The sequence below is a fragment of the Microtus oregoni genome, unplaced genomic scaffold (assembly GCF_018167655.1).
Source record: "Microtus oregoni isolate MIOR12 unplaced genomic scaffold, Mior012 000036F_ref0000092, whole genome shotgun sequence".
NCBI lineage: Eukaryota > Metazoa > Chordata > Mammalia > Rodentia > Cricetidae > Microtus > Microtus oregoni.
In genome coordinates this window covers 6,482,665-6,507,413 of record NW_024543095.1, presented here as the reverse complement: position 1 = coordinate 6,507,413, position 24,749 = coordinate 6,482,665, and the positions used below count along the sequence as shown (strand labels likewise).

Here is a 24,749-nt window from a genome sequence, read left to right as displayed (position 1 = left end):
CACACACACAAAACTGTAAAAAAGTTCTCAGTACGATGGCATTCACTAATGAATCACTTGGATCAGTGCCTTCTAACATTTCCCTTGGTATATTCTAGGAAGATGAAGAAAGATGCAAACTTCCATTGAATTGAGCTATCTTTAAATAGAACATACTGCGTTGCACTTAGAGGTACATTTCTTCGGTCCTGTATACTATAGAGAGTGTAGTGTTACACTCCGTCCTGATTCTTTTTCCTGTTACTCTGGGTTTGTTAACTACAACCAGGGACATCTGACTTCTCCATGCAGGCTTGCAGAAGTCACATGCGCTCCCACTGTGGGCTTTCCAGGATCATGTCCTGTGTGTTGTTCTATAAACACTTGAATAAAATAAAGTCACAATATAGTTGGGGTATTATTATTATTTACTCTTTGGTGGAGCTGCCACCCAGCTCCCAAACAATCACACAGAGGCTTATTCTTATGTATGTCTGACCTTAGCTTGTCTTGTTTCTAGCCAGCTTTTCTAACTTAAACTATCCCATCTACCTTTTGTCTCTGGCCTTTTACCTTTCTCTACTCTGTATACCTTTCTTTACTTCTTACTCCGAGGCTTGCTAGGTGGCTGGGAAACTGGATCCTGGTGCCCTCTCTCCTTTTCCTTTTCTCGCTCTTCCTTTTTCTATTTTTCTTCTATTTGTTCTCTCTGCTCGGCAGCCCTGCCTGTTCTTCTCCTGCCTAGTTATTGTCCATTCAGGTCTTTATTAGACCAATCACAGCTTCACAGAGTTAAACAAATGCAGTACCAAAGACTGCAATACATCTTTTGCATCGTTAAATAAATGTTCCACAGCATAAACGAATGTAACACATCTTCAACTATTATTCCACTACATCACAAGTAATTGTTGACTGGGAAGCTGAACTGGGGTTCCTCATTTGTTGTTTTTGTTTTATTTTGTTTTACTCTATGAAGAGAAACCAAAAAGAACAGAATGCTGGTGTACTGGCCAGAGCAGCTGCAGGATGGATTCCCCACCGCCCAGTTTCATCTTCCTGTTCATTCAAGTTTTCTGATACTATTTTGGGTTGACCCTGTAAACTACACCTCTAATTCAGAAACAGACTCTGGGAATGGGAGACCCAAGGTGTATTTCCACTTTTCACGAGGACTTTTTGCTTAGTTATGAAGTATGCCACCTTCTCCCAAAAGAAGATCCCTGTGGCCAAAGTGATAATGACTGAGCCATGTTTCAGCAATGAAGATAGTGGCCGAAAGAAAAATATCACACTGTAATAAGCGTCAAAAGCCAGATTCACAGTGGGGTGAGAGTGTCTCCGAGACACACAAACTGAATGCCAAAGAAAGCTGATTTTGAAGTAAAGCACCTAGCTATGGAAGTGGATTTTCTATTGTGAAGCTGTCTATTTGTCCTTTAGATATGGAGAGATGGCTATCCACTGACAGTCATTCAGGCATGGCATTCTGCCCCCTGTATTTGTGTGCACGGGCATAGGGCAAGGGCAAGACTCTTCTCCAGGGTCTCAAAGGGGCCTGAAATAAAAATTTAAGGCCTCTCCTGAAATGTGACAAGACCGTTTGTTCTAGTACATGTATACAGCTTCAAACAAATGGATTCACCCAGGAAAAGGAACAAGTAGGAGTCATCTTTCTAAGTCTTGTTGTTGACTTTTCAGAGCCACGAAAAGTTAAGCCGCTAAAATTGTATCCTGTTGTGGGAGCTGCGGGCCTGCTTTTAGTCCAGCCTGGCTCCCACACGGCTAGCTTTACACCAGAAATAACAACACACAAATTGTATTCGTTTAAACACTGCTTGGCCCATTAGTTCCAGCCTCTTGTTGGCTAGCTCTTACATATTGATCTAACCCATTTCTAATATTCTGTGTAGCACCACTAGGTGTGCTTACCGGGAAAGATTCAGCATGTCTGACCTGGCGGCTTGCTTCATGGCATCTGGCCCTGAGAGGAGCTGCATGATTTCTGAGCTCACTTCCTCTTCCTCCCAGCATTCTGTTCTGTTTACTCTACCTATCTAAATTCTACCCTATCAGATGGGCCAAGGCAGTTTCTTTATTAGCCAATGACCTTCCTCCATCAATATCTTCTTCCCAACAGCACATAAGCAACCTCAGTGTGAATAGTAAAAAGTATGACCAGGCACAACAGCACAAGCCTATAATCCCATCTCTGGGAAGTCAAAGCAGGAAGATGAGTTCAAGACCAGCCTGGTCTATAGACTTCCAGGACAGCCAGGACTACACAGAGAAACCCTGTCTGGAAGAAAAGAAACTATTTATTTCTTCCTCAAGGTCTAGAGGTGTTGTTCCTTATTCCCACCTGGGAGCCTTCAGCACCTTGGCCAGATGCCACTTTGACCTTGGCTCAGGCCTCAGCCAACAGCTCCTCCCACAAGGGCTAATGAGAAGAGCCTCCAAGTTAGCACAGACACCGGGGTTAGTTCTAGCTCCTTCACAAACCTCTAGTCAGTTGTATCCTTTTGCTATGGTTTGCATCTGGAATGTCCCCACAAGGCCTGTGTGGTGACAGCTTATTCCCTAGCATGGGGCTGAGATGATGAAAAACGTAAGAGGGATGTTTGGAAGAGGAGGTTATGGGACGGTCCACCCTCTCAATTTTCGCCCATGAGGTGAGAGGTTTTGTTCTGTCCCATGCTTCCACCATGACTGGCCACCAAAGGTCCACAGCACTGGTGCCAATGGGTCATAATCTGAAACCTCAAAATCTGTGAGCTCACGTAACCTATTTTGCTTGTAAGATGATAGTCTCAAGTGTTCAGAGGCCCAAAGCTGATTGGTACACTCCCAAGGAAGGCTTACAATAACAAAGACTGGCAATATTCTTCTGGTTTACAGGCAGGAGCGTTCAGACATTGGTACAGCACAGCCCTCTGGCTAAAAAAACCTGGCAGTCCACCCCACCTCAAGTGGAGTACTATATGCATTTAATGTTTTTCTTCAAAGGATATTAAAAAGCACAGCATTACTCTATATAATAGTTAAACGCTTTATTTCTGTACTATAAGTAAATAAAATTTGGTTGACTTTCTAATTGGTTAATCTATCAATTATGATCTTGGGTTGGGTTTTTTGTTTTTTTTGTTTGTTTGTTGTTTTGGTTTTTTTGGGGGGGGTCATTTTCCCCCGTGGAGCTTCTTCAATGTGCTCTTTAAATCGAATTTAAAGTATTTTGGAGACTGTTGACATCTGAGGCTGGATCACTCTTCCTGTGGCGATTGCCCTATGGACTGTAGGATGTTCAGCCACATCCCTGGTCCCTGCTGAGTAGACACCCTACCTCCATCTAGGACAGTAGTATACATCTTCATACACTGGCAAATATCCCTATGGGTAAAGTCTCAATTAAGAACCACCGCTGTAACGGACATAACCTCAAAACAGAAAGCAAAAATTCCATCATTGAGGGATGGCTCTGCAGGCAAAATTCCCTATGATGACCCAAATTTGATCCCAGAAACCCAGAGGAGAAGCTGGATGTGGTGGCCCATGATTGTAACCGCAGCTGGCCTGGAGTACAGTGTAGGATGAGAAACCAGAGCCTGCCTCGACAAGACAGATGGAGAGAAACGACTTCCTCCTCAGTGTACTTTGGCATGCATGTAAATGAAAACACATATGAATAAACAAAAATAATAAATGAATAAAAGTTGAAGTCCGTTAGATACCTACATTTGTCTGTTACCAGAGTGTCTGCTTTGGTGTGAGCAAAGGCCTAACTCTTTCGTTGACTTTTCCAGGGTTCAAATAAAGTCTACATATTTTTTTCATTAGCAGGAAGCATTTGGAGGAATGTATCTTTGGACATCATCTTAACCGGGTTCTTTTTTTTTTTTTTGGTTTGGTTTGGTTTTTTGTTTCCTAGGGCCAGGGATCAAACCCAGGCCTGTGCATATGCAACACATACCCCCTCTGGCTAAGTTTAAGTTACACCTCACCACCTCTGCCTGCCTTTAACTTTGGAATCAATCAACAAGAGGTAACTTTCAAAAATTGCCATAATTAGGAACATTTCAAAGGCTTTTTAAAGCTCAAATTTGTTACTAACTGAAATAATTTGTCTCTGGTTGTCCTAATAGTTCCAATTATATTTTATTTGTTTTTGCCACCTAGTGCAAACAACTTTAACCCATTTAGGAGGGAATTAAAAGATGAACAGGAACACAGCGATTTGTTCTCTATACATGAGAGTTCTTTTGCATAGGAGCCCTTCCTCTCCTTCCCCTGCCCAGCTGGGCCCCTTGTACCCTCTCTAGGGAGTCTGTGGGGAATGCATTCGGCACCTCTTCACCTACAAAGCAGTTACCTTCCTGCGTTATTGACCTACGGAGTTGGGAGAGGTGCTGTGATGCTCGCTGTGAAGCTGTCAGAGCTGGTTTCCTCTGGCTCCATCTCTTTTACTCTGAAGCAACAGGTACACAGCTCTGGGTGTCAGTTGCTTCATATTCAAATTCAATTCATATTCACTGAGAGGAACGTGGCTTTGCCAAGCCCACATCTGACAATGCCTTAAAGCCATGGTTCTCAACCACCCTAATGTTTCAACCCTTTAAGACAGTTCCTCATGTTGTGGTGATCCCCAAACCAGAATATTATTTCGTTGCCACATCATAACTGTAGTTTTGCTATTGTTGTGACTCTTAATGTAAATATCTGATATGCAGGATAACTAATACACAACACCTGTGAAAGGGTCATTCAACCCCCAAAGGGGTCGCGACCCACAAGCTGAGAATCACTGCCTTAAAGGCTTCTCAATACTGGAGCAGTTATTCAAGATCAAGAGGCTTTCCACCAGTATCAAGGTTTATAGATATCCAGAAAGAATAAGATACAAGTTGCTTTGCTCTCTCTGGAATCAGCAACTTTTCTCTGGAGAAAATATGTGCAGATAAGTCGAACCTCTCATGTAAAAAGCACAGATCCTGCAGAACATTATACACTTATTAGTGATGTGCCTGATGAATTGACGGGTAGTAGAGCATATTGCTGTCTGCATTTTATTTTGGAAACAAAAGGCCAATGGGAAAGAGAGAGGAACAGATGCATGGACAGATGTATTAAGCCACAAACGCAGAAAACTGTCTTCTGTTTAACTTCATTGTAACTTCTTCTTTTGTTTGTTTGAACGTTTTCATCATATGATGAGGAGGTCAGGGGAGTCCTTTCATTGATTTAAATTCACCTCTTGAAAACTCCTAGTGTTTTGGAGTTGGGTGAAAAAGTCAGGCACCTTTTAGAGTAGCCATCAGACTTTGCAACTGGACGTCATACTTTGATGCAAGGCCATAGTTTTCAGTATATCCACATAGTTCCTCTGTTCCCTTGAACTTTAGTGGTGTCTGAGCTAGGTTTCTATTGCTGTGAAGAGACACCATGACCACAATGACTCTTATAAAGGAAAACGTTCATTGCAGTGACTTGCTTAGAGGTTCAGGGGTTTGATATCATGGCGGGACATGGCAGCATGCAGGCAGACATGGTGCTGGAGAAGGAGCTGAGGGTTTTACATCTCCATCTGCAGGCAGCAGGAAGTGAACTGTGACACTGGATATAACTTGGGTCTAGGAGACCTCAAAGCCCAGCCCACAGTGACACACTTCCTCCAATAAGGTCACACCTCTTCATTGTGCCACTCTTTGAGGGATCTTTTTTTTTTCACACAGCCACAGATGCAGTTTCCTGTGTGTCTGCCATGTTTTGTTAATATTTTTTTTTAATTTTATTAAATTCTTTCAAGCCGGGCACAGTGGTGCATGCCTTTAAACCCAACACACGGGAGTCAGAGGCAGGCAGATCTCTGTGAGTTGAGGCCAGCCTGGTCTACATAATGAGTTCCATGACAGCCAGGACATATGTGTGTGTGTATTTGTTCAGCGCACATGTACATACATACACATGCATGCATGTGTGTGCACCACAGTGTGCATATGGAGATCAGAGGGCAACTTGTGGGAGTCAGTTCTCTCCTTCTATCATGTGGGTCCCAGGGATTGAACTCAGGTCAACAGAGGTGGCAGCAAGTGTCCTTACCCACTGAGCTAATAAAGATTAATGATGGCAAGTGAAGAGTATAGATAAAGATAAAAAAATAAAAAATAAAATATCTTAAGGCCATGTGATAAAAACATGGGTATCCATAGGGTCATTTCATTTACTTTTGTATATATTCAAATATCCCACAATAGAAACTTGGGGTTGGGGGTTATTGCTTTTGTCTTCTTTTTAAGATGAAGTTTCACAAAGCTCCCCAAGTTGACCTTGAACTTCTAATCCTTCTGCTGAAAACTGAAGTTTTGTTCTTTTGTAAACTTTAAGTAGTTCTCGAGCATATCTCAATGGGTCAGAAAAGCAAGCATTTCTCTTGTTGACCTGGGAGCACCTGTCTTCAAACCCTTCTCCACTTTCCCTCTGTTACAGACCCTAGGATTCTGCTCCACCACATTAGGTGAGATTCCTGGAGTAGATGTTTTCAAAATGCCCCTCACTTCTCAACAATAACTACTGACTGCTGTTTGTGTGTTTGCTTTTCTTTAGTTCAAATATCACCAACTCCAGCAAACCTTCCCTAGCTAAAGCTGACAGAGTTATCTCTAGTTCCTGGGCTACCACAGAACTTGGTGAAGCACATCTTTATAAACATTTATTCATGTCTTGCAATGTCCTTATTGCAATATTTTAAAATGTATGCACAATTAACCAGGTGATTATAATCTATGGGGAAAGTCCATATAATTATCCATGCTTGATGTTTAAAAATACAGAATGAATCACCTTATATGAATAAACATTTAAAATTTTTAAATTCCTTTTGATGACTTCTGCATGGGGGGTGGACCCTGTAAACTAGACTGTATTTATTAAGACTTGAAAAGTTTTGAATTCAATAATATTTCTAAATTTAAGGACTAATGGTCCAAACAACTTTCTAAGTTTATGAATTTCTAAATTCGTCTTCCATAAGCTTGGTATGAGACAAAACACAAGCTAAGTTGCAGAATGCTTTATGCATGATGCATTTCATTGATTCTTACAGTTGGTCTCCAATTCTTGCATCTTATTCGATATCACATTGCATGCCTAAGTCAAAAATCTTGCAACTTGAAAAAGGGTTTTCTTTTTTTTAAAACATAAAGATGAGATGTCATGAGATACCTTACATTGAGTCTGCCCCTGGCTCTGTCCGTCCAGCTTGGTCCTTCTAGCTATCTGTAATAATGGTCTCAGAAACATTTTACGGGAATGAGTATGACTGCCCTCTCTCAGTGTGAACGTTATACCACTTCTTATAAAACTTAAATACAGTTCTCAGCACTTTTGGCGAATGTGCTAGTCCTACAGTCATGAGCATTTTATCTACCTATCATTCTAAGAGAGAGTATAATCATGCTTTGTGTTGGCAGAGGTAGAGTTCTGCAAGACAAACCTGCACACAATACAGAGGACCACAGCGAGAGAACACTACAGTAATGAAAACGGGATGTGTTTTGGGTAGGAACAAAAGAAGTGACTGTGGGGGTGCAGTTACAAACGCACAGCCTGAGGATGCTGCTCTGTCTTGGAAAAGCCTACTAATGGAAATGGCAGAGGTTTGGGTCATGATGCAACACCAGCTGCATGACAAGGCCAGCATCCTTCATTGCACAATGGTTTCCCTTTGCATAAACAGTAACATGGGCAGACTGAGAGATGCTGTACTGGGCTTTTTATTTTGGGTCACCAACCAGTTCCCAAATCATGGCACAGAGATGTATTATTAGTTTTGAATGCTCAGCCTGGCTTAGGCTCTTTTTACTGCTTCCCTATGACTGGCTGGCTGGCATCTGCTTGGCTTCTTGACCCAGGCGTCTCCCTCAGCCTCATCCTCCTCCTTCTCTCATTCCTCCTTATTCTTCTTCCAAGCCTAGATTTCTTCTTCTATTTATTCTCTTTTCCTGCCAGCCCTGCCTAGTTTTTCTCTGCCCAGTTATTGGCCACTCAGCTCTTTGCTAGACCAATCAGGTGCCTTAGGCAGGCAAGGTGGAACAGATACAACACATCTTTTCATAATTAAGCAGATGCAGTAGAAACAAAGGTGACACACCTTCACACAGGTAACTTCTGCAGCATAAACAAGTATAACATGTCTTTGCCTGGTTAAAATAATATTCCACAACAAGATGGCACCACTACATTAAAACTTCATGGGCATCGTTTCCAGCTAGACTCTCAGCCTACATGGCCTTTTAAAAGGCGAGGTACTTAACTTTTCTGAAGTTTGTCCCTTCTCTCCCAGTACAATGCTCAAAATAGTTTCTACTTTCTGAATGAGGTGAAAGTAAATGCTATTTTATTTCCTCTTTATACCGCAGGCACAGTTTAAATATTTACTACAACAAAAGAAAAAAAACAAACAAACAACAACAACAACAAAAAAAAAAACCCTCACAGACAGAGGCAGGGCCAGGGCCATCTCAGGACCAAGAGTGGCTGGGACGAGAAGCAAGCCACAGAAAAACCTGCAGAGCCACCCTTCAGATCATCCATGCCACAAAAATCTAATGATCTCTAAAACAGCCTGTCATTGGGTTTTGAGTGGCAGGCATTCCACACATACATGAAATTCTTTCTACTCTGAGAAACAGAACCGAGAGATGGCGCAGATTCCACTGTTCTTTCAGATTGAAACGGCAGTGTGAGTGCTCAAAACCAAGTAAGGCTGTACTCAGTTCTTCAATTTAAAACTGCTTACAATTCTTGGATATTTATGAGCTCCAGCAGTCTGTATTAACTTGAAATCTGAGAAGGAGCACCCTTCATGGACGTAGTGTGAGTCACTACAGTGTAGCTAAGAAAGGATCTTTCTTCTCCCTAGGTCTTTGATTCCAGTGCTTTGCAACAGGGACCTGTGAGTGCAGATTTCTGGGAACAACTCTCTCCTGTGACTTCCGGTGCTAATTTATATAGAATATACCAAGGAAGCCTAGTGGGAAGCAGTTCTGATTCTTGGGTGGAAAGAAAATGCCCAGGGTCCTAAAAGCAAAGGAGAGACAGAGCCATATTATAAAATTGGAGTCCAGCTCTGCGTAATTGATGGCTGTGTCTAAGTCTGCTCCTAGTCCTTCATTCTCTCTTTGGGCAGATTGCTTAGGTCTCTGCTGTGTTACAGATGCCGCAGACGGGAAAGAGGAAGGCAATTAAAATCACTTACACTCTCTAATGCAGTTACTTGTGTGTGGGTTTGAAAAAATTAAGCAGTAGGAAAGCAATAACTAAAATGGAGCTCTGGGAGGAGGTGTAAATTTCCACGTGTTCTTTCCACTCCATTGCTAGTTCTCTGCCAGGCCGTACCAGGAGCATGCTCTCAATTAAAACTCTGGCAGCATTTATAATCTTCAAGCAAATCAATGCCATAATAACATGGCCTCCTGTAGGGTGGTGACAGTCCATCCGGTTAAGAGAAAAGATGAGACAGTATTTGGGAAACAAAGAAGCCAACAGAAAACACAAGTACCAATCCTGTTAAACAGAAACCTAAAAGACATTGGTATCACTGCAGCCGTTTGAGTCATGTCACTAAATGAACGTAAATGAAGTCCTTCCATTACAGTAGGGACATTAAGGTTTACATTTCCTTGGATTCCACAAACAGAAATGAAAACCATGATGGTAAGCCTACAACCAACCATTTCACTGTCTTTCTTTTTTTTTTTAAAAAAAAAAAAATGTTTTCTTGTATGCTCTTGGAAGGTGCAGAAAATTCTGATTATTACAATGGGCACTAAGGAGGGGGGGAAAGGCCTTTTGGGTCAATTTACGAATTAAATGTTTTTCAAGACTTTTTTTAATTCAAAGAAAGTTACCTTAAATAGCCATATTACAAAGGTTATTATAATGGCTTTTATTACAAAAACCTATGCACTTGTATTTCCCCTGGGTATGACTATGTATAGCTGCACTTTCAACAGACAGCACACACTGCTGTTTTTGAGATTTTACCAACATACTGATGATGTTGTTAGCCAACAAATGATGAACATATAGGAAAACTGGTCAAAAGCAGAGAGTCCCGATTAGTCTATAAACTAAAACCCTTCTAGTCAGTAAGTGCACACACAGAGAAAAGTCATAAGCATGTTAAGAATGCCCTCTGGCTCCCTGGATGTAAGGGTGTTGTGATTGGCAGAACTCCCAAGAATGCTAATGCTTTTGCTAGGAGAATACATGCAAGGGGACAGACTGAATACTTTGTATTTTCATCAATTAATTACATAATTAACTTATTATATCTCAGAAACAGACTCCCTCAAAGCTGATGCTACATCAAGCCATCATTGCAAAGACTCACATGTAGCCACACCAAAGAGTACAAAGATCACTAAATTCCATTACAAATATTACCCTAAGTCAATATTTTTGTATCTGAGGCTAAGATGGCCTTACTCCTGAATCAGCTGCCCGTAAACGTCTTTAACACCCACAGTATGCATCGGCCAGTGTACCCTGAACCAGTCATGAATTTATCTTTTGCCTACCAGATCATGACAAGCTACAGCCCCTTGCACTACAAAAGACAACTCAAAATGTGCACAGTGATGGCATGGTTGAAACTCATCTTCCATGATGACACCATAAACAAAGAAAACTTCCTGGGATTCGGGGCCAATAGACTATACTCTATACTGCATTCTGTCATCTTCTCCTTCCATAACTGCGGACAAGTTCCCTACATTTTCTCATTCTCAGCTTCCTCTCTGTACACAATGGGAATGATGCCCACACCCCTTCAGGAAATGGCTGCAAAGCATCAGAGAGTGCCCAGTGCGAATGAATGACCAAGGAAAAACTCAATCCCAAAATGGACTCAGAGATCAAAGCACAGTAACTTCACATACCACAAACTCTGAGAAGACAAAGACCGCTTGAAAGGGTAAAACTCCCAATAATTTGGGTTCATAAAGCGATGAGAACATGGCACTCCAATGGCTAACTTCAATTAGTAAATGAGAGACTGATACAAAGAAAAATAAGGGTCCATGGGCTAGCTCTTTGGAAATGGTTGGTTTTAAATCACAAAATGTCCTCTGCATCAGAGGATTTGGTTCTATATTGTAAGATGTCCAAGAAACTAAGCAAGCATTTGATTTTTCTACAAACCAGCTCTCAAGTAAAGCTTACAAAAGACATCAAAAATCTGAGTCCATTCTTTGTGTCTCTGCCTCGCACTCATCGAATTATGCCATTTCCTTAGAAATAAGCGATTCCCGTTAAAAACTGGGTCCTTCATATCCTCAAGGTTTTACATCTTTAAATGCAACTAACCAAGAACTTCAAGTATGTTTTTCAAAATAGCGGTATCTGTAGTGAACATGTACAACCTTTGGTCCTTTTCATTATTCTTTAAACAATAGAGAAGAACAATCTTAAGTCACAAGTCCAAGCAAGACACAAACGATTTAAATCACACCAGAAGATCAGCACAGGTTCTGTGAAAACACCATGTCATTTAACATGGGGGACTGGGGCATCTAGATCATGGTGTCCATGGTTTTCTGGACCTTAGCATCTAAGGACACTAAGGGACAACTCCAATCCCTACTGAAGGTAATTGCCAGTGTTCTGGTTTAGAAGATGATCCGGGAGCTACTATTGAGTTGGCCTTACTTTTGGAGGGATACAGTTAGTAAAATTAAAGTTTAAACTTGTTTCCTCTTTGTACAAATAGTTTGATCTTCAAAATAGGTCATCTAGTGATGATGGCTTTGAAAAAATTACAGTTTTCTCAAGGTATCCATGAAAGGCCTATTTGGTCACAGTTCCTTCCAACTGATGGAAAATTTCTCCCATTGCGTATGCTCCTTATGTATCATACAGAGCCTCTTGCTCTCTATGATTTTGGCATGTAGCCCTGTGAAGTGATGTAGAGAGACAGGTGAAATTTGTAAAAAGATTTAAAAAGTCGCTTTCTGTAAGGGCTTCACTTGACTGATGACCCAGAAAACCCCCAAGTTCACAGTTGGCAAGTGAGACAGCCAATGTCTAGATGCATAGCCAACTGGGAGATGAGAGTGACTCATAGCGAAACGGCACGTGCAACAGTCATCAGCTCTCCTCCTTCCCTACTCCCAGCCAGTCAGCCCCCTGCCATAGGACCCATTCTGCATGGGACTATGCAGTCACAAGTGTGATCACACATGCACAGATGTGAGGTTTACTGTGCCTTTTGCTGTGCAGACGTGTGTGTATGTTTTCGTAGAAAATGCATGGTAATGCTACATGCTACGGACCCAGTCCTTGGCTTGTGGTACTTTAAGATAATGATTTTTTCAACTGTTTGATGCTGTGGTCCATCTATGTTGGACCACTTAACAGCTGACACTTTGGGAGTGTCAGAGTGAAGACTTGTGCCGTTTCTGTGACTAAGCAAATAAACAGTCTACTCGGAAGACGAGCCTTCTAAGCTGAACCATGCAAATGGGGTCTGAAAATAGTTTCCCCACTACCAAGCCAGCCAGGTAGAGTGGCTATCCCCTAAAGAAAAGAACTTACCACAGGGGAAAAAAATGCTGGAAAAGCCACAAGGGACAGGTGTGCGGAACAGTCCAAATTAATAACAAAGCTCTCAGGGCTGGCTTTACCAACACAAACAGTTCATTGTGAACTGTTTTTCAAAGAGGAAAAAAAGTAAATCATATCTCAGTGCTCCTGTGGAGTCTGGGTTGGGACTGTTACGGGGGAGACTAGCCTTCCTCTTCTGGAGAGTTTAGGAAGCCATCACACACACACATATTGTGTATCTAATAGTATTGGGATAGAAACACTCATTTTCATTGGAAGGGATCTTTAAATGGCTGGATATACATATAAATTCCACCCTTTCAAAAGTGTATATGAGTCAAGACTCTGACCCAGGTGTCATCTCTGCCGCTGAGCCTCACTTTCTTCAATATTTATAAAACATATACACACTTCTTAACCGGCAGTGGGGTTCTCTCTTGATAACGCCTGTCGTAACTTGAAAGTGGCATCAGTTGAAAATGCATCCAACAGTTAAGGAGAGATAACAGCAACACTCAGCAGTGAGGTGCCCTGTAGGGTACCAGTGGCTTGCCCTTCTCATCACCTGGCTAAATGAGTGTGGTAACTCACCCTGCTATACAGCCTGTCAAGAACGGAAGACCCAAGTTCAAGACTCTGAGCACGGTTGCCACTGAATTCCTGTTCCTTCCACACCATCACACAGTTGAGAAAAGTGTTAAGTCAAGATACCTTCAGCCGAAGACTGAACAGACAGCGCATAACAGTACCATACATAGTCTACAACAAGACATACACATGTGTGCATCATTCGGTTTGGTAAATGCACAATAAGCACACCCTATGCTTACCACTGCTGCTGATCTCCTGTATCAGTAACAGAAGCCTTAGGCACTTTTTTCTGCTCCTCATTGAGAACATACTACAGTAGAAAGAGGTACTGCAATTTCCCCAACTTCAAAACACATGTGTTAAACTGAACATTTTTTAATTCATATCCAGATCTAAAATTCTTTGACACTGTGATATATATTATTTTCATGTAAAATTAATGATGTTTTAAAAATATTTCTCTATCAGTACTTTGAAAAGGGGCTTTCACAGCATTGCTTAAGATCTTTGAGTGTTCAAAACTTCAGCAGGTAGATGATTCAAAGGACACTGAGTCCCACATAGACATCCATTGGCTGTGCTTGGTGGGGAGGAAGTGTCTACCCAGGGCCTCAAGGATGCTAGACAAGTGTTGTACCGCTGAGCTCTACTTCATCCCTGTACACTGTCATAAATGTATTGTCTCTGCAGAGAACGGTCCTTAGTTTAGACTTCACTAGACATTGCCTTTTATTGTGAGAGGTTCTATTATTCTGGAGACAAGATTTCACTGCCGAGGTTTTCGTTTTTGTTTTGCTTTTCCCCACCGTCAACCTGTGGAAGACGTGGACTCTGCTAAACATGAACTCCCAAGAATGACCCAGACAAGAGCAGTCATCTGCAGTGAGACAGGGAAGAAGTCAGAGGCTACACAGGGAAGTCACAGGCTAGACAGGAAAGATCCCAGCTGACTCCAGGACCACATAAAATGGCATAAAGAGGAACAAAGAATCAGAGCTAATTTCTTCTCCTCGAACAGTCTAGATTTTTGCAGATTCTTCCGCATTTTAAGGAATGTGCCAGACTAGCCAAATTAGCCTTGTGTTGTTGTTGTTAGTTGGCTTTTTTTGGTCACCCCCCAGCACCCCAACCCCACAGGGCACCCAAAGTTGTCTCCTGAGGGATCATGGCTGAAGAGATGTTCAAGTTTAGCTGTGCTTCGGAGACCCAGTGACAGAACCGCCACACCCTCCATTATTTTCATTCTGTCTCCTCGTGCAAAGGGGTGAGGCAGGGGGTGAAAAAGACCCTGTGTGCCCTCCAGCGGAGGTCACAAGCAAATTGAGCTATTTGACCCTTGAGGACAATCCATCAGTAATCTTGGGGAAGCTGGACTCAGAGTATCCTAGTCTCATCTCAAGCAAAACACCACGTCCTGAGAGTTCAAATGAATACAGCCCTTCTCAGGTCCCTCAGGACTGACTGTCCAGGCAATCCAGATAAAGGAACCGCCTGCTCATCTTCTCTGCTGCGCTGATTCAGAGGTTTGCCACTTTTAGAGGCTACTCATCAGTGAGACCTCTGCCTACTGTCCTCCGCACAGACCAACCATCCCTGAGCTGCAGCTCAATCCCATGGGCATTCCCACCTTGTTGCTCTCTCTGGAGCAAGGGCTGTAACTGAGCACTTTTATAATCCACGTCATCAACAAGGAGGGAGAAAAAAAACAAAAGTCCTGAGTACCACATAGCCACTGAAATTAGAAGGACGCAAGTGTTAGCTTTAAAGTCACAAGAGCGTGAGAGATTATGGGGAAAAAAAAGCATTATAAAGTTAAGCACTTTATACAGAAAGCATGTATAGAACTTGATGTGACATTTGATGTCTTTCAGACTCTTACACATACTTACGTAAATCTTTCTTTCAGAATTGACTTGGAATGATCAAATCACCCCTTACCATAAATTCACTAGTTATTTTAAACAACTGTGTTTTCCAGTTTCAGTGGTAACATATTAGTAAAGTTCCAGCCATCAGCTCCTGTTCACCAGTTCACTACTCTGTGATTTAAATCCTGGCTATGAACCTACACATCCTGGACACTTAGAAATCAACTCCTTCACTAGACAGGGGTCCAATCTCTCATCCTCAAAGTCAAACAATACAGTGTCTAAAAAGAACACATTCTTAAAAAATTAGTAAAAAGCACGAATTAGCAAGTACAAATAAAATGTCCTTCTACGGTGTCACAGTGTACCAAAATCCACGTAAATAAAAAATTGGTGGTGGCTTGAAACACGCCCACACCCACCACACCCACCACACACACCACACAGACACACACACCACAAACACACACACACACCACAAATACACACACACCACACATGCACACAGACACACACGCACCACACATACCATACACACACCACACACTCATACAGACACACACACCACAAACACATATACACCACACACGCACACAGACACACACCACACACACTACAAACACACCCACCACATACACACAGACACGCACACCATACACACACAGACACACACACACACCTCACACTACAAACACACCCACCACATACACACAGACACACACACACACCATACACACAGACACACACACACTACAAACACACCCACCACATACACACAGACACACACACACCATACACACAGACACACACACACACACCACACACAGACACACAGACACACACAGAGGAAAGTCTCTGGTTACTTACTAGGGAGATTTTCTCTTCCTCATACCATCACTGTGCCTGTCCAGCTGCTGTCCAAGTGTGGAGCATGCCGCCAGCAGCTGTTTCCTTCCAGCCAGGCTGTGCGTCTTAACCAGTCATATGCACCTCCTGATAACCACCCAAGCAGTGCCAGGAGGTCAGAAACTGAAGCTTATTATTCTCCCGGTTGGCAAACCTTCTCCTAGGCTGTGGGCTGGCTCGGCCACTTCATCAGCATGCAGGGCAAGGCATTCCACCCGTTTGTTTTCTTTTTAGAGACAAATGCCCCAAGAGCTGATAAGTTACACCGGAGGACAGGTCACTGCAGACAGAAAGCTAACTGCGCTTTTGTGGGGGCAGGGAGGCAGACGGTCACTACTCTCCCACCCCACTTAAGTTTTCTCTAGGGTGTCTAGTCAGCAAGAAAAAGGAACCAGGAGTTCAGTCAACAGGTGGAAGTTGCTCTATCAGTCAGGTGCCCTTAGAGCACTCAATCCGATTGGTTTCATTTTCTCAGAACTCCAGGTTCCAGTATGGGTGGTTCTTCACACACTGAAAGGACTTTCCCAAGGAAGGCAAACATTAACCCTCCTAGAATGCTTAGTCGTGCGTGTCACCACCCCACCACCCCCTCCCCACCCCGATGGGCACACCTCTCCAAGGCCAGGGCTGCTGCAGCCCGAAATGGCCAGAGGCATGGACAAAAGGGGTGAAGGAAGAAAGTCTCATGCAGTTTTGTTGAAAGAGCCATTGGGAATGATTTTCTGTGGCTTCAAACCTCCTTTCCACATGGTTGTCTGCTGCCTTGGTGTCAGCATTCTGGGGAACCACAGGGCGGTTGAGATTGTCAGCCAGGGCGACACTCTGCAGGTGTGCTGCTGACCCACCTCGTATTCTGGGAAGCTGGGACAGAAACAGTTGCTGCGTGGCTCACAGCGGCAGCCCGCCAGCCTGCCCATTGTGTTGGACCCATCTGGCTCACCAGAGTTTAATTCCCCTTGTTGCCTTTATCATCTCTCTCCTAAGGAAACCCCTGTAGTACATGACTTTAGAAGGTGTCTGGCCTTGAGTCTCTGACTTCTTGGAATGTTAAGGTGGCGCTTCCTAAAACTATATCGGAACTCACCTTCCAAGTAAGAGCGGAAGATCTGGCAGAATCAGCTTATTTGGAAAAGAGTCCATCAGGAATGGATGACGAAAGTTTCCCAGGGGATTTCTGGGTCGAAATTAATATGCTACTATCGGCCTTGACTTTTAACAGGTGTCAACTCTCTCGGCACAGGGGCATGTGCGGCCAGCCTTCCAAACTGAGGCTCGTCTTATAACTATTTGTGGTGAAATTAAACTAGAAAATTCCCTCTGTATAATAGTTCATATGAAGAAGAAAAGGGGGAGGAAGATGTGGAGGAAGAGGATCAATTTCTCAGGTCTCATTTTTTTTTTCTTAGTTGTAAAAGCCCAGAGTATAAATGGAAGACATTGGGAATATCAAAACCTATTAATGAAAGTTTAATGTCAGCAGCAGCTATAAACTTGAGACCTGGGGATGCAGTGCCCTAAAATATGTCACCTCCAGAGACTTTTTCACTCCTGTGTTGGTGACTGAGTCTCCACTCAGAAACAGCAAAGGAAGCCGGCTAATCATTTGAAATTCTCTCCTGATTTATTTATACTCCGTGTTTACAGTAACAGAAACTTCTGGACCTCATGATCCGCATCAGTCATCTACAGCAGAACGGGTTGGTTATTCTGACAATCCATCTTGCACCAAACAGTCAAGGAAAGGAGAGATTCCGGGAAGCTATTCAATGACTAATAGCGAAAACAATATAGAGATTCTTCGCCAATTCTATTTACAACCAAGGGCAGACCCTGATGGTACTTATGAGGCAAAATGTCAACCTGGAGATCAAGACATTGGCCCCTTGTACTCTGGGACTAGTAAGGTGACAAATGGCCTCATAGTGGTGTCATCTTCCAACCGTGCATGGGGAAGAGCACTTTTGTAGCCAACCTGCCTATAGGGGCTTATCATTCTCTTCATCCCCAAAATCTTGCCTCCCCCTGAGTCCCCTCCCACCTTGGTGCCTCTCTCCCTGTGCATCCCAACAGTCCTAGACCTTCACCTGTAGCCACACCTGTCTCCCACTCAGCTCATCTTCCTCACCACCTAGCCGTGCCCATTCTCATTGGCTCTTACATCAGAACAACGATCTTTCTGATTTGTTGCTCATATTTTCATAGCTCATTCTCTCTTCCCAGCTAAGTTTCTGGAGAAATCACTTGGCTTCCATCTCACATTCAAAAGGCCTAGGCTGCTGTGGTCTGACTTCTCCCGCTCCACAGACATTGCTTACTCCGCCTGGCTATACAGCACGAGCTTTGTTCATCTTACTTGAACTTTTGGCTACATTCAGCCCAGCTGACTTCATGGTGCCGAGAATGTCCTGTAGCTTCCATGAAATCTTACTGCAAGTTCCTTCACCTCTTCCGTGAACTTCCTTTCTACTTAAGCCTGAATGTGAAAGCCCTCTCTCCAAATCCTGTTTTCTAAGTCTCAAGCATGTTGACTGGTTACTAAAGTGCTACAGACCTGCCTCAAAAATCCCTATTTATGACACCAATGTCTCCTTTATACTTTACCTACAAGTCAAGCCTCTCTGGCAGGGGCCATGTGGTAGCTTAGGTATTTTTGTGTGTGTGTGTGTCCAGTAACTATGGGAATAGTTTGAGTTTGTCTTAAGTAATAGGCACTGTTTGCCATAATCTCTCTTCGTTGGTTATACTTCTCTCCCTCTCTGTCTTTGTCTCTCTGTCTCTGTCTCTCTCTCTGCTCTTTTGAGACATACACTGAAATAAAATGATTATTTTCATAAGCTTAAAATTATTTCAATTAAAATTAAATTAAAATTCTTTAATCATCATGAAAATAAAATATTTTAGTCATGATCAAAAGTCTAAGGCAGTGAAAAATTAAAATATTTATACGGTAAGATGAGATTTCTGTGTATAGACTATTGTTCCACCATAGCCAAAGTTAAATCACAGATGTCAAAACAAACAGACAGGTAACTGATAAATAGCTTTAATACGTAAACCATTGACAAGTAATAACTGAGCAGAGGGTATCAATAAATATTTCACAAAAGAAGACATCTAATGTGCAATCTGCATGTGAAAAAAAATCAGATTCCCTAAAAGAAAAATTAAATGAACATAAAATATTATTTGTACTCTACGAACTTGACAAAAATGAAATAATGATAATTTCCAATGTTAGAAGGAGGTTTAGAAAGTAAAACCTTCACATTCAGGTGTTAAGAATGTAACTGCCAAGCCAAGCGTGGTGGCGCATGCCTTTGATCCCAGGACCCAGGAGGCAGAGGCAGGAGAATCTCTCCTGAGTAAGTCTGAGGCCAGCCTGGTCTACAGAACAAGTTTCAGGATAGCCAGGGTTACACAGAGAAACCCTGTCTCAACCCCCTCCTCCTCCCAAAAAGTAACTCGTACAACATGTGAGGAAGCTAGTTTTGCAATTCGATGTAAACACCCTTTAAAATGTGGTTTCCCTTCCACTCATCAGTTCCTGTTATAAAAATATATTCCAAGAAAAGACTGTGGATTGCATTACTGTGAGGCTGCTCCTTAGGAACCTCTCACACTCATGAAAATGATGAGCGTCTGAGAGCCCACCGAGGCTGCTCCAGCGCCTGTCCCCTCACAGGGGCAGTGCCGTGCAGCTGTGGCAGAAGAATGATGCTCACCTGTATTACTAGCCAGGAAATATTTGCTGTTTAGTATGTGAAAATCACACCACATAAGTTTCTTCAGAACAATTTCATTTTTCAAGGGAAGTATTATGCTAATATTGGAAATGACCTGAGACAAATATCAAAAATTTTAAACAGTTTATCCAATTGTCTCTAAGAGTTATTCTCTCTCTCTCTCTCTCTCTCTCTCTCTCTCTCTCTCTCTCACACACACACACACACACACACACACTCTTTTATACAAAATCTTTTCAAAATTAGACAGGGGAAGCCAGGCAGTGGTGGCGCATGCCTTTAATCCCAGCATTCAGGAGGCAGAGGCAGGCAGATCTCTGTGAGTTTGAGGCCAGCCTGGTCTACAAAGTGAGTTTCAGGACAGCTATGACTGTTACATAGAGAAACCCTGTCTCAAACAAAACAAAACAAAACAAAACAAAACAACAAAATTAGACAGAGGAAAGTACAGCTAAGGATGTGGCTCACTTGGTAGAGTACTCGCCCTAGCGGGGTCACACCTGAACTCTCAGGATGTGAGAGGTTGAAGCAGGACCTCCAGAAGTTCAGGCTATCTCTCGCTACATCTCAAAGCCAGCCTGGGATACGTAAGACCTGTCTCAAAAATAAATAAGTGAACAAACAAATGAATGAATAAAACAAATAAGAGAGAAGTGATGTAGAAGAAACCTCGGTGCATTCAGTATTGACACAGAGAGGAGAAGGCCATTGACAGGAAAAAAGATTGTGGAAGATGGGGGGGGGGGGACAAAAACAAAACAAAACAAAAAAACCTCAAGTTCATAACAAAGTTGGATACTCCTTAATTCTCTCACTTGGGCAAGTCCTTGACAGAATATTTGACAGGAAATTGATAGAAGTGATGGGACCAGAGATTTCATGAACACAAAAGAGGAGAGAACAGTGGTCCAGCCTAAGCACCCCAGATTCTACCTCTGAGGCGCCCTCCTGGACTTTGTGCCTGCACAAGGCACTCCATTACACAGAGATCCTCAAATGTCCCATCTCACACCGGCAGACAGAAAGCACTACTCTTGCTAGAGGCTCCCTGCCTTGTGCCAAGCTCCACACAAGCTGCTCTGAGTGGCGCCACACCACCTGCTGTTGGCTTGAGGCACTGGCGTGCGTGGTGACTTCAACCCACCTCCACTTTCCTTGCAAGGGACCTGTGTTCAGCATTGCTCTGTGTTTCTGCCAGCCCAACTCCCACCTTTCACTCACCCTGACACATGCTTTTATATTTTTTCTTGATACTGTCTCAGCTTTTCTTTTAGCTTTAACATCTAAGAATCTTGGTGGGGGGCATTGTTTCTTTCTCTTTTTCTCCCCCTCCTTTCTTTCCTTTCAACTATGAGAAATCTCAAAGCAAGTACCCAATCACAGTGAACTTCGAGTTCTGCTCCCACTTGGTGGTGGGTGGCACACGCCAGCAATCAGGAGGCAGAGCAGGTGGATCTCTGTGATTTCAAGGGCAGCCTCGTCTACAGAGTGAGTTCCAGGACAGCCCGGGCTACACAGAGAAACCCTGTCTCTAAACAAACGAACAAACAAAGAAACCAACCAAAACAACAGGGATGAAGTGCTAGCTATATTTTCCTCCAGAAATGAAAAACTGTTTTCTAAGCAGCATTCAGAGTTGCTCTTGCACAAAGCAACCAACGTCAACAAATGAAGAAATACAGTGTCTGTGTTCAGTCTAGTGGAGATCATCAAAATGAGACAAAAGCCCCTGATCTCAAGTTCATGATCTCCTTGGTAAACAAAGAACAACACAGAGAGTCATACACAAGTCCAAGTAATTGTCATAGCAATAATACTATATTAATATGTATGCATTATGCTAATACTATACCATATAACCTGCTAACTACTGTGCAAAAGGTTTATTCTCAAAGCAAATCTCTAGGGATGGGCTCTCGTCACTCACGGGTGACTTTTACTGAGGTTAGCCAGCATACCCACGACTAGCAAGCAGTCTATGGAATGAAGATGTAAACTCAGATTGTCACTCTGACTCCAAACCCTGAACATCACCCCCAATCCCAGTGATTTGGTAGCCACTGAGGGTTTCTTAGAAGCCATAGAAGACTTGTTCATCTTGTCATGCCTACTTGCCTGCAGGCACGGTGATCTAGTCAACTGTACTGCCTTTGGGGTCTAATTATTGGCATGGTGGGAAGAATTTCCTAATATTATCAACCACAAATGTGGTGTTTAGCCAGTTACAATGATTAAGTGGCTGTGTGGTCGGCAGGCTGAAGGACATCTGCAGCATACGTGTCCATGGGATAAACACAGCTGAGTTCTAAACAGCCCCTTTGCGGGTACATCTTTGGAACGCATTCTACAGATGAATTGGAAGCCTTCTAAATGACAACAGACAAAGGAGAGGGAAAAGCCTCCCTCAGAATTGGTCTCTGCACCCAGCCCCCACAGCTCCCCTGTCTTCAGTGTCCTTGGAGAAACTCCTAAACTTGCAGACAAACTAGCCCTGACTAAAATAGACTCCGCCTTTCAGTTCCCTGTTCTGTCCTGCTTTCTCGCTCTCCCTTCCCCTCCCTTTCGACAGATTCTTGTTCACTATTTAAAGACCTCATCCTCAGCACAATTGTATTTTTACATTTTAATTTACTGAGGTTTACCATTATGGCTGTATTTTTCTCTGAAAACATCCCCCCTCACCTCGCGGGCTCTTTAAACCCAACTGAAGATCCATTCCTCACAACAGGGGGACAATCGTGCCTGCCACAAGACAGCTCGCTTGCGTCATTACTCAGACAACAGCTTTTATTGCTAGTATTTTTATTTCAAAATCGGAGTCAGCAGAGATGTTTATCAATCTGTGAGGTCGTCACCCCAGACTATAAATATTTTTTGTTGCTACTTCATAACTATAATTTTGCTACTGAGCAGTGTCTCAGTTCCTAAGACCGTCGGAAATACGTGTTTTCCAATCGTCAAGATTCATAGGTTGAGATCCCCTGCATTAGTGGTTTACTCCAGTGACTGGAACATAGGCACTGTATCACACTGGAGGCTGAGGTGAGGATGCTTTGTACTTCACATAATCGGAAAAGCAGCACTCTTGTGCTTGACTTTATGGAATGCTTACATTTAAAAGCATTACCTGCTCATGGTAGCACAGAGTAAGACAGTGTGTGCATGAGGAGCTTACCTGTGTTCTTGTCTCGTTGATACAGCATATGTCTTCTGTCATGACCACAGTATGAGATTCTAAAAAGATAGATACCATAGATCTGCTTTTCCATTTTTAAAGTTGATACTCTGCCAGTAATACTCTGCCAATTGATTTTTTCCTTTAATAATTTATAATGGCTATATATATTGGCTCCAAACTCAATAATACAGCTTTTTTATTTCTACATTCTACTGCACTGTACAGCCACATCAGAGTGTACCCATGCATATTATACTGTTGATGAATACTCAAATACCAGTTTTGCCTCGGTAAGCACCGTTGCCCACAGCATCATTGCACGCATGTCTTTCATTTCTGTAGCGTAAATCCCCAAACTGGGATTAGTAGGATTGAAAATTTATTGATTTCTGAAGATAAAGATTCTCTTCTTGAGCAAATACTAGCATGTTCTTCACCTTTCTTATGCATCTAGACCTACTAGGACTTGAACAAACCCAGGCTGTAAAGATGGCTCAGTGAGCTTGTTGTAGAAATATAATGACTTAATTTTGGACCCCAGAACCCACACAAAGTTAGACATAGTAGTTCATGTCTGACATCCCAATTCTTCTATAGAGAGACGGGTGGTAGAGACAGGAGAATGTCTGGAAGGGGTAGTTAACCTAGCATGCCCCGTGGCAAACAGCAAAAAGACCCATCTCTGACAAGGTGGAAGGCAAGGCCCTGCACTTGAGGGTATCCTTTGATCTCTCCATGTGTGCCATGAAATACCCATGCATGCTTACTTGTACTCATACACATAAGTGCACATACATTACACACACACACACACACACACACACACACACACACACACACAGTTTGAACAAACTCCAAAATAGTTTCTAGAATGTCAAAGCAACATCTGTAAGATTAATTTGTCATTACAAGTATGTACCTTCCCAAGAAAGCTCAAGGCTGTCAAAAACATTTCCTGCCTGGTCCAGCCACCAGAGGGACAAGACCGATGTTATTCAGTCTCTGTGGAAAGATAGATCCCTAACTTCCTGCCTTTGAGAACTAGCTAGTATCACTAACACCCACCAACCCCCTGACTCCACTGAGACCCGACTTGGTTGCTGCTTCATTTTAGCTGTAAGATGTCTGGGTACTTCTGTGCAAACCACAATACCTCTAAGTCTTTAGGTTGAGCTCTTTTGCCATAGTTCTTACTGACAAAAATCTGTCCTTGTCTCTTGAGCTTATGTCTGACTTGACAAAAGAAAAAAAATTCTGTTCTGTTTTTCCTAATCTGAACTAAAAACAATACAAAGGCCACAGTTCTGACAAATGTTGACTTGGAAGATATGGATTATAGAAAGAGAAGCAATAATATTTCATTGCACAGGCTGGAGAGATGGTTGAAAGGTTAAGAGCACATGGTTGCTCTTCAAGTGGACCTGAGTTTAATTCCCAGCATCCACGTGGCAGCTCACAACTCTAATTCCAGTTTCAGGGGATTGGACACCTAAACACCACACTTTGTCTTGTATATAAAACAAAGTTAAACTACAGAGGAACCCTGTCATGAAAAATCAAAAAAAAAATTCATAATTACATCCTACCAGCCATGCCTGTTCAAGAACTGAAGTGGAAAGTGCCTGCTTAATTTTCATGAAGAAGGACAAGTTTCTTCAAAGGATATTAAACTTGACTAAATTCAGTCAAAGTTAAAATATGGAGTCTGTCTATTTCTGCTATTTTCTTACATTTTTATCTTGTGTATTAGTTTGTTTGCAGAGTCGGGGTCTTGCTGTGTAAACCAGGCTTGCCTCAAGTTTATAATCCTCCTGCATCAGCTCCTTAAATGATAGGATTACCGGTGTGTACCACATGCCTGCCACCCCTGGCTATTTTAGTAATTGT

The 24,749-nt window shown here is 42.6% G+C and overlaps 1 protein-coding gene across 4 annotated transcripts in view; it reads right to left on the bottom strand.

The window, feature by feature from the left end:
- Positions 1 to 24,749, bottom strand: part of Rasgrp3 (RAS guanyl releasing protein 3) — a 99,101-nt gene that overhangs the window by 53,992 nt on the left and 20,360 nt on the right. The window contains exon 1 of one of the 4 annotated variants that reach the window (XM_041631309.1): positions 22,860 to 22,880. The exons of 2 other annotated variants lie outside the window; for them this stretch is intronic. The gene's annotated coding sequence lies outside the window, so the exon portion shown is untranslated. Of the gene's footprint in view, positions 1 to 15,902; positions 16,270 to 22,859; positions 22,881 to 24,749 lie in introns of those variants that run through there. One more of the 4 variants, XM_041631307.1, reaches the window with a different exon arrangement.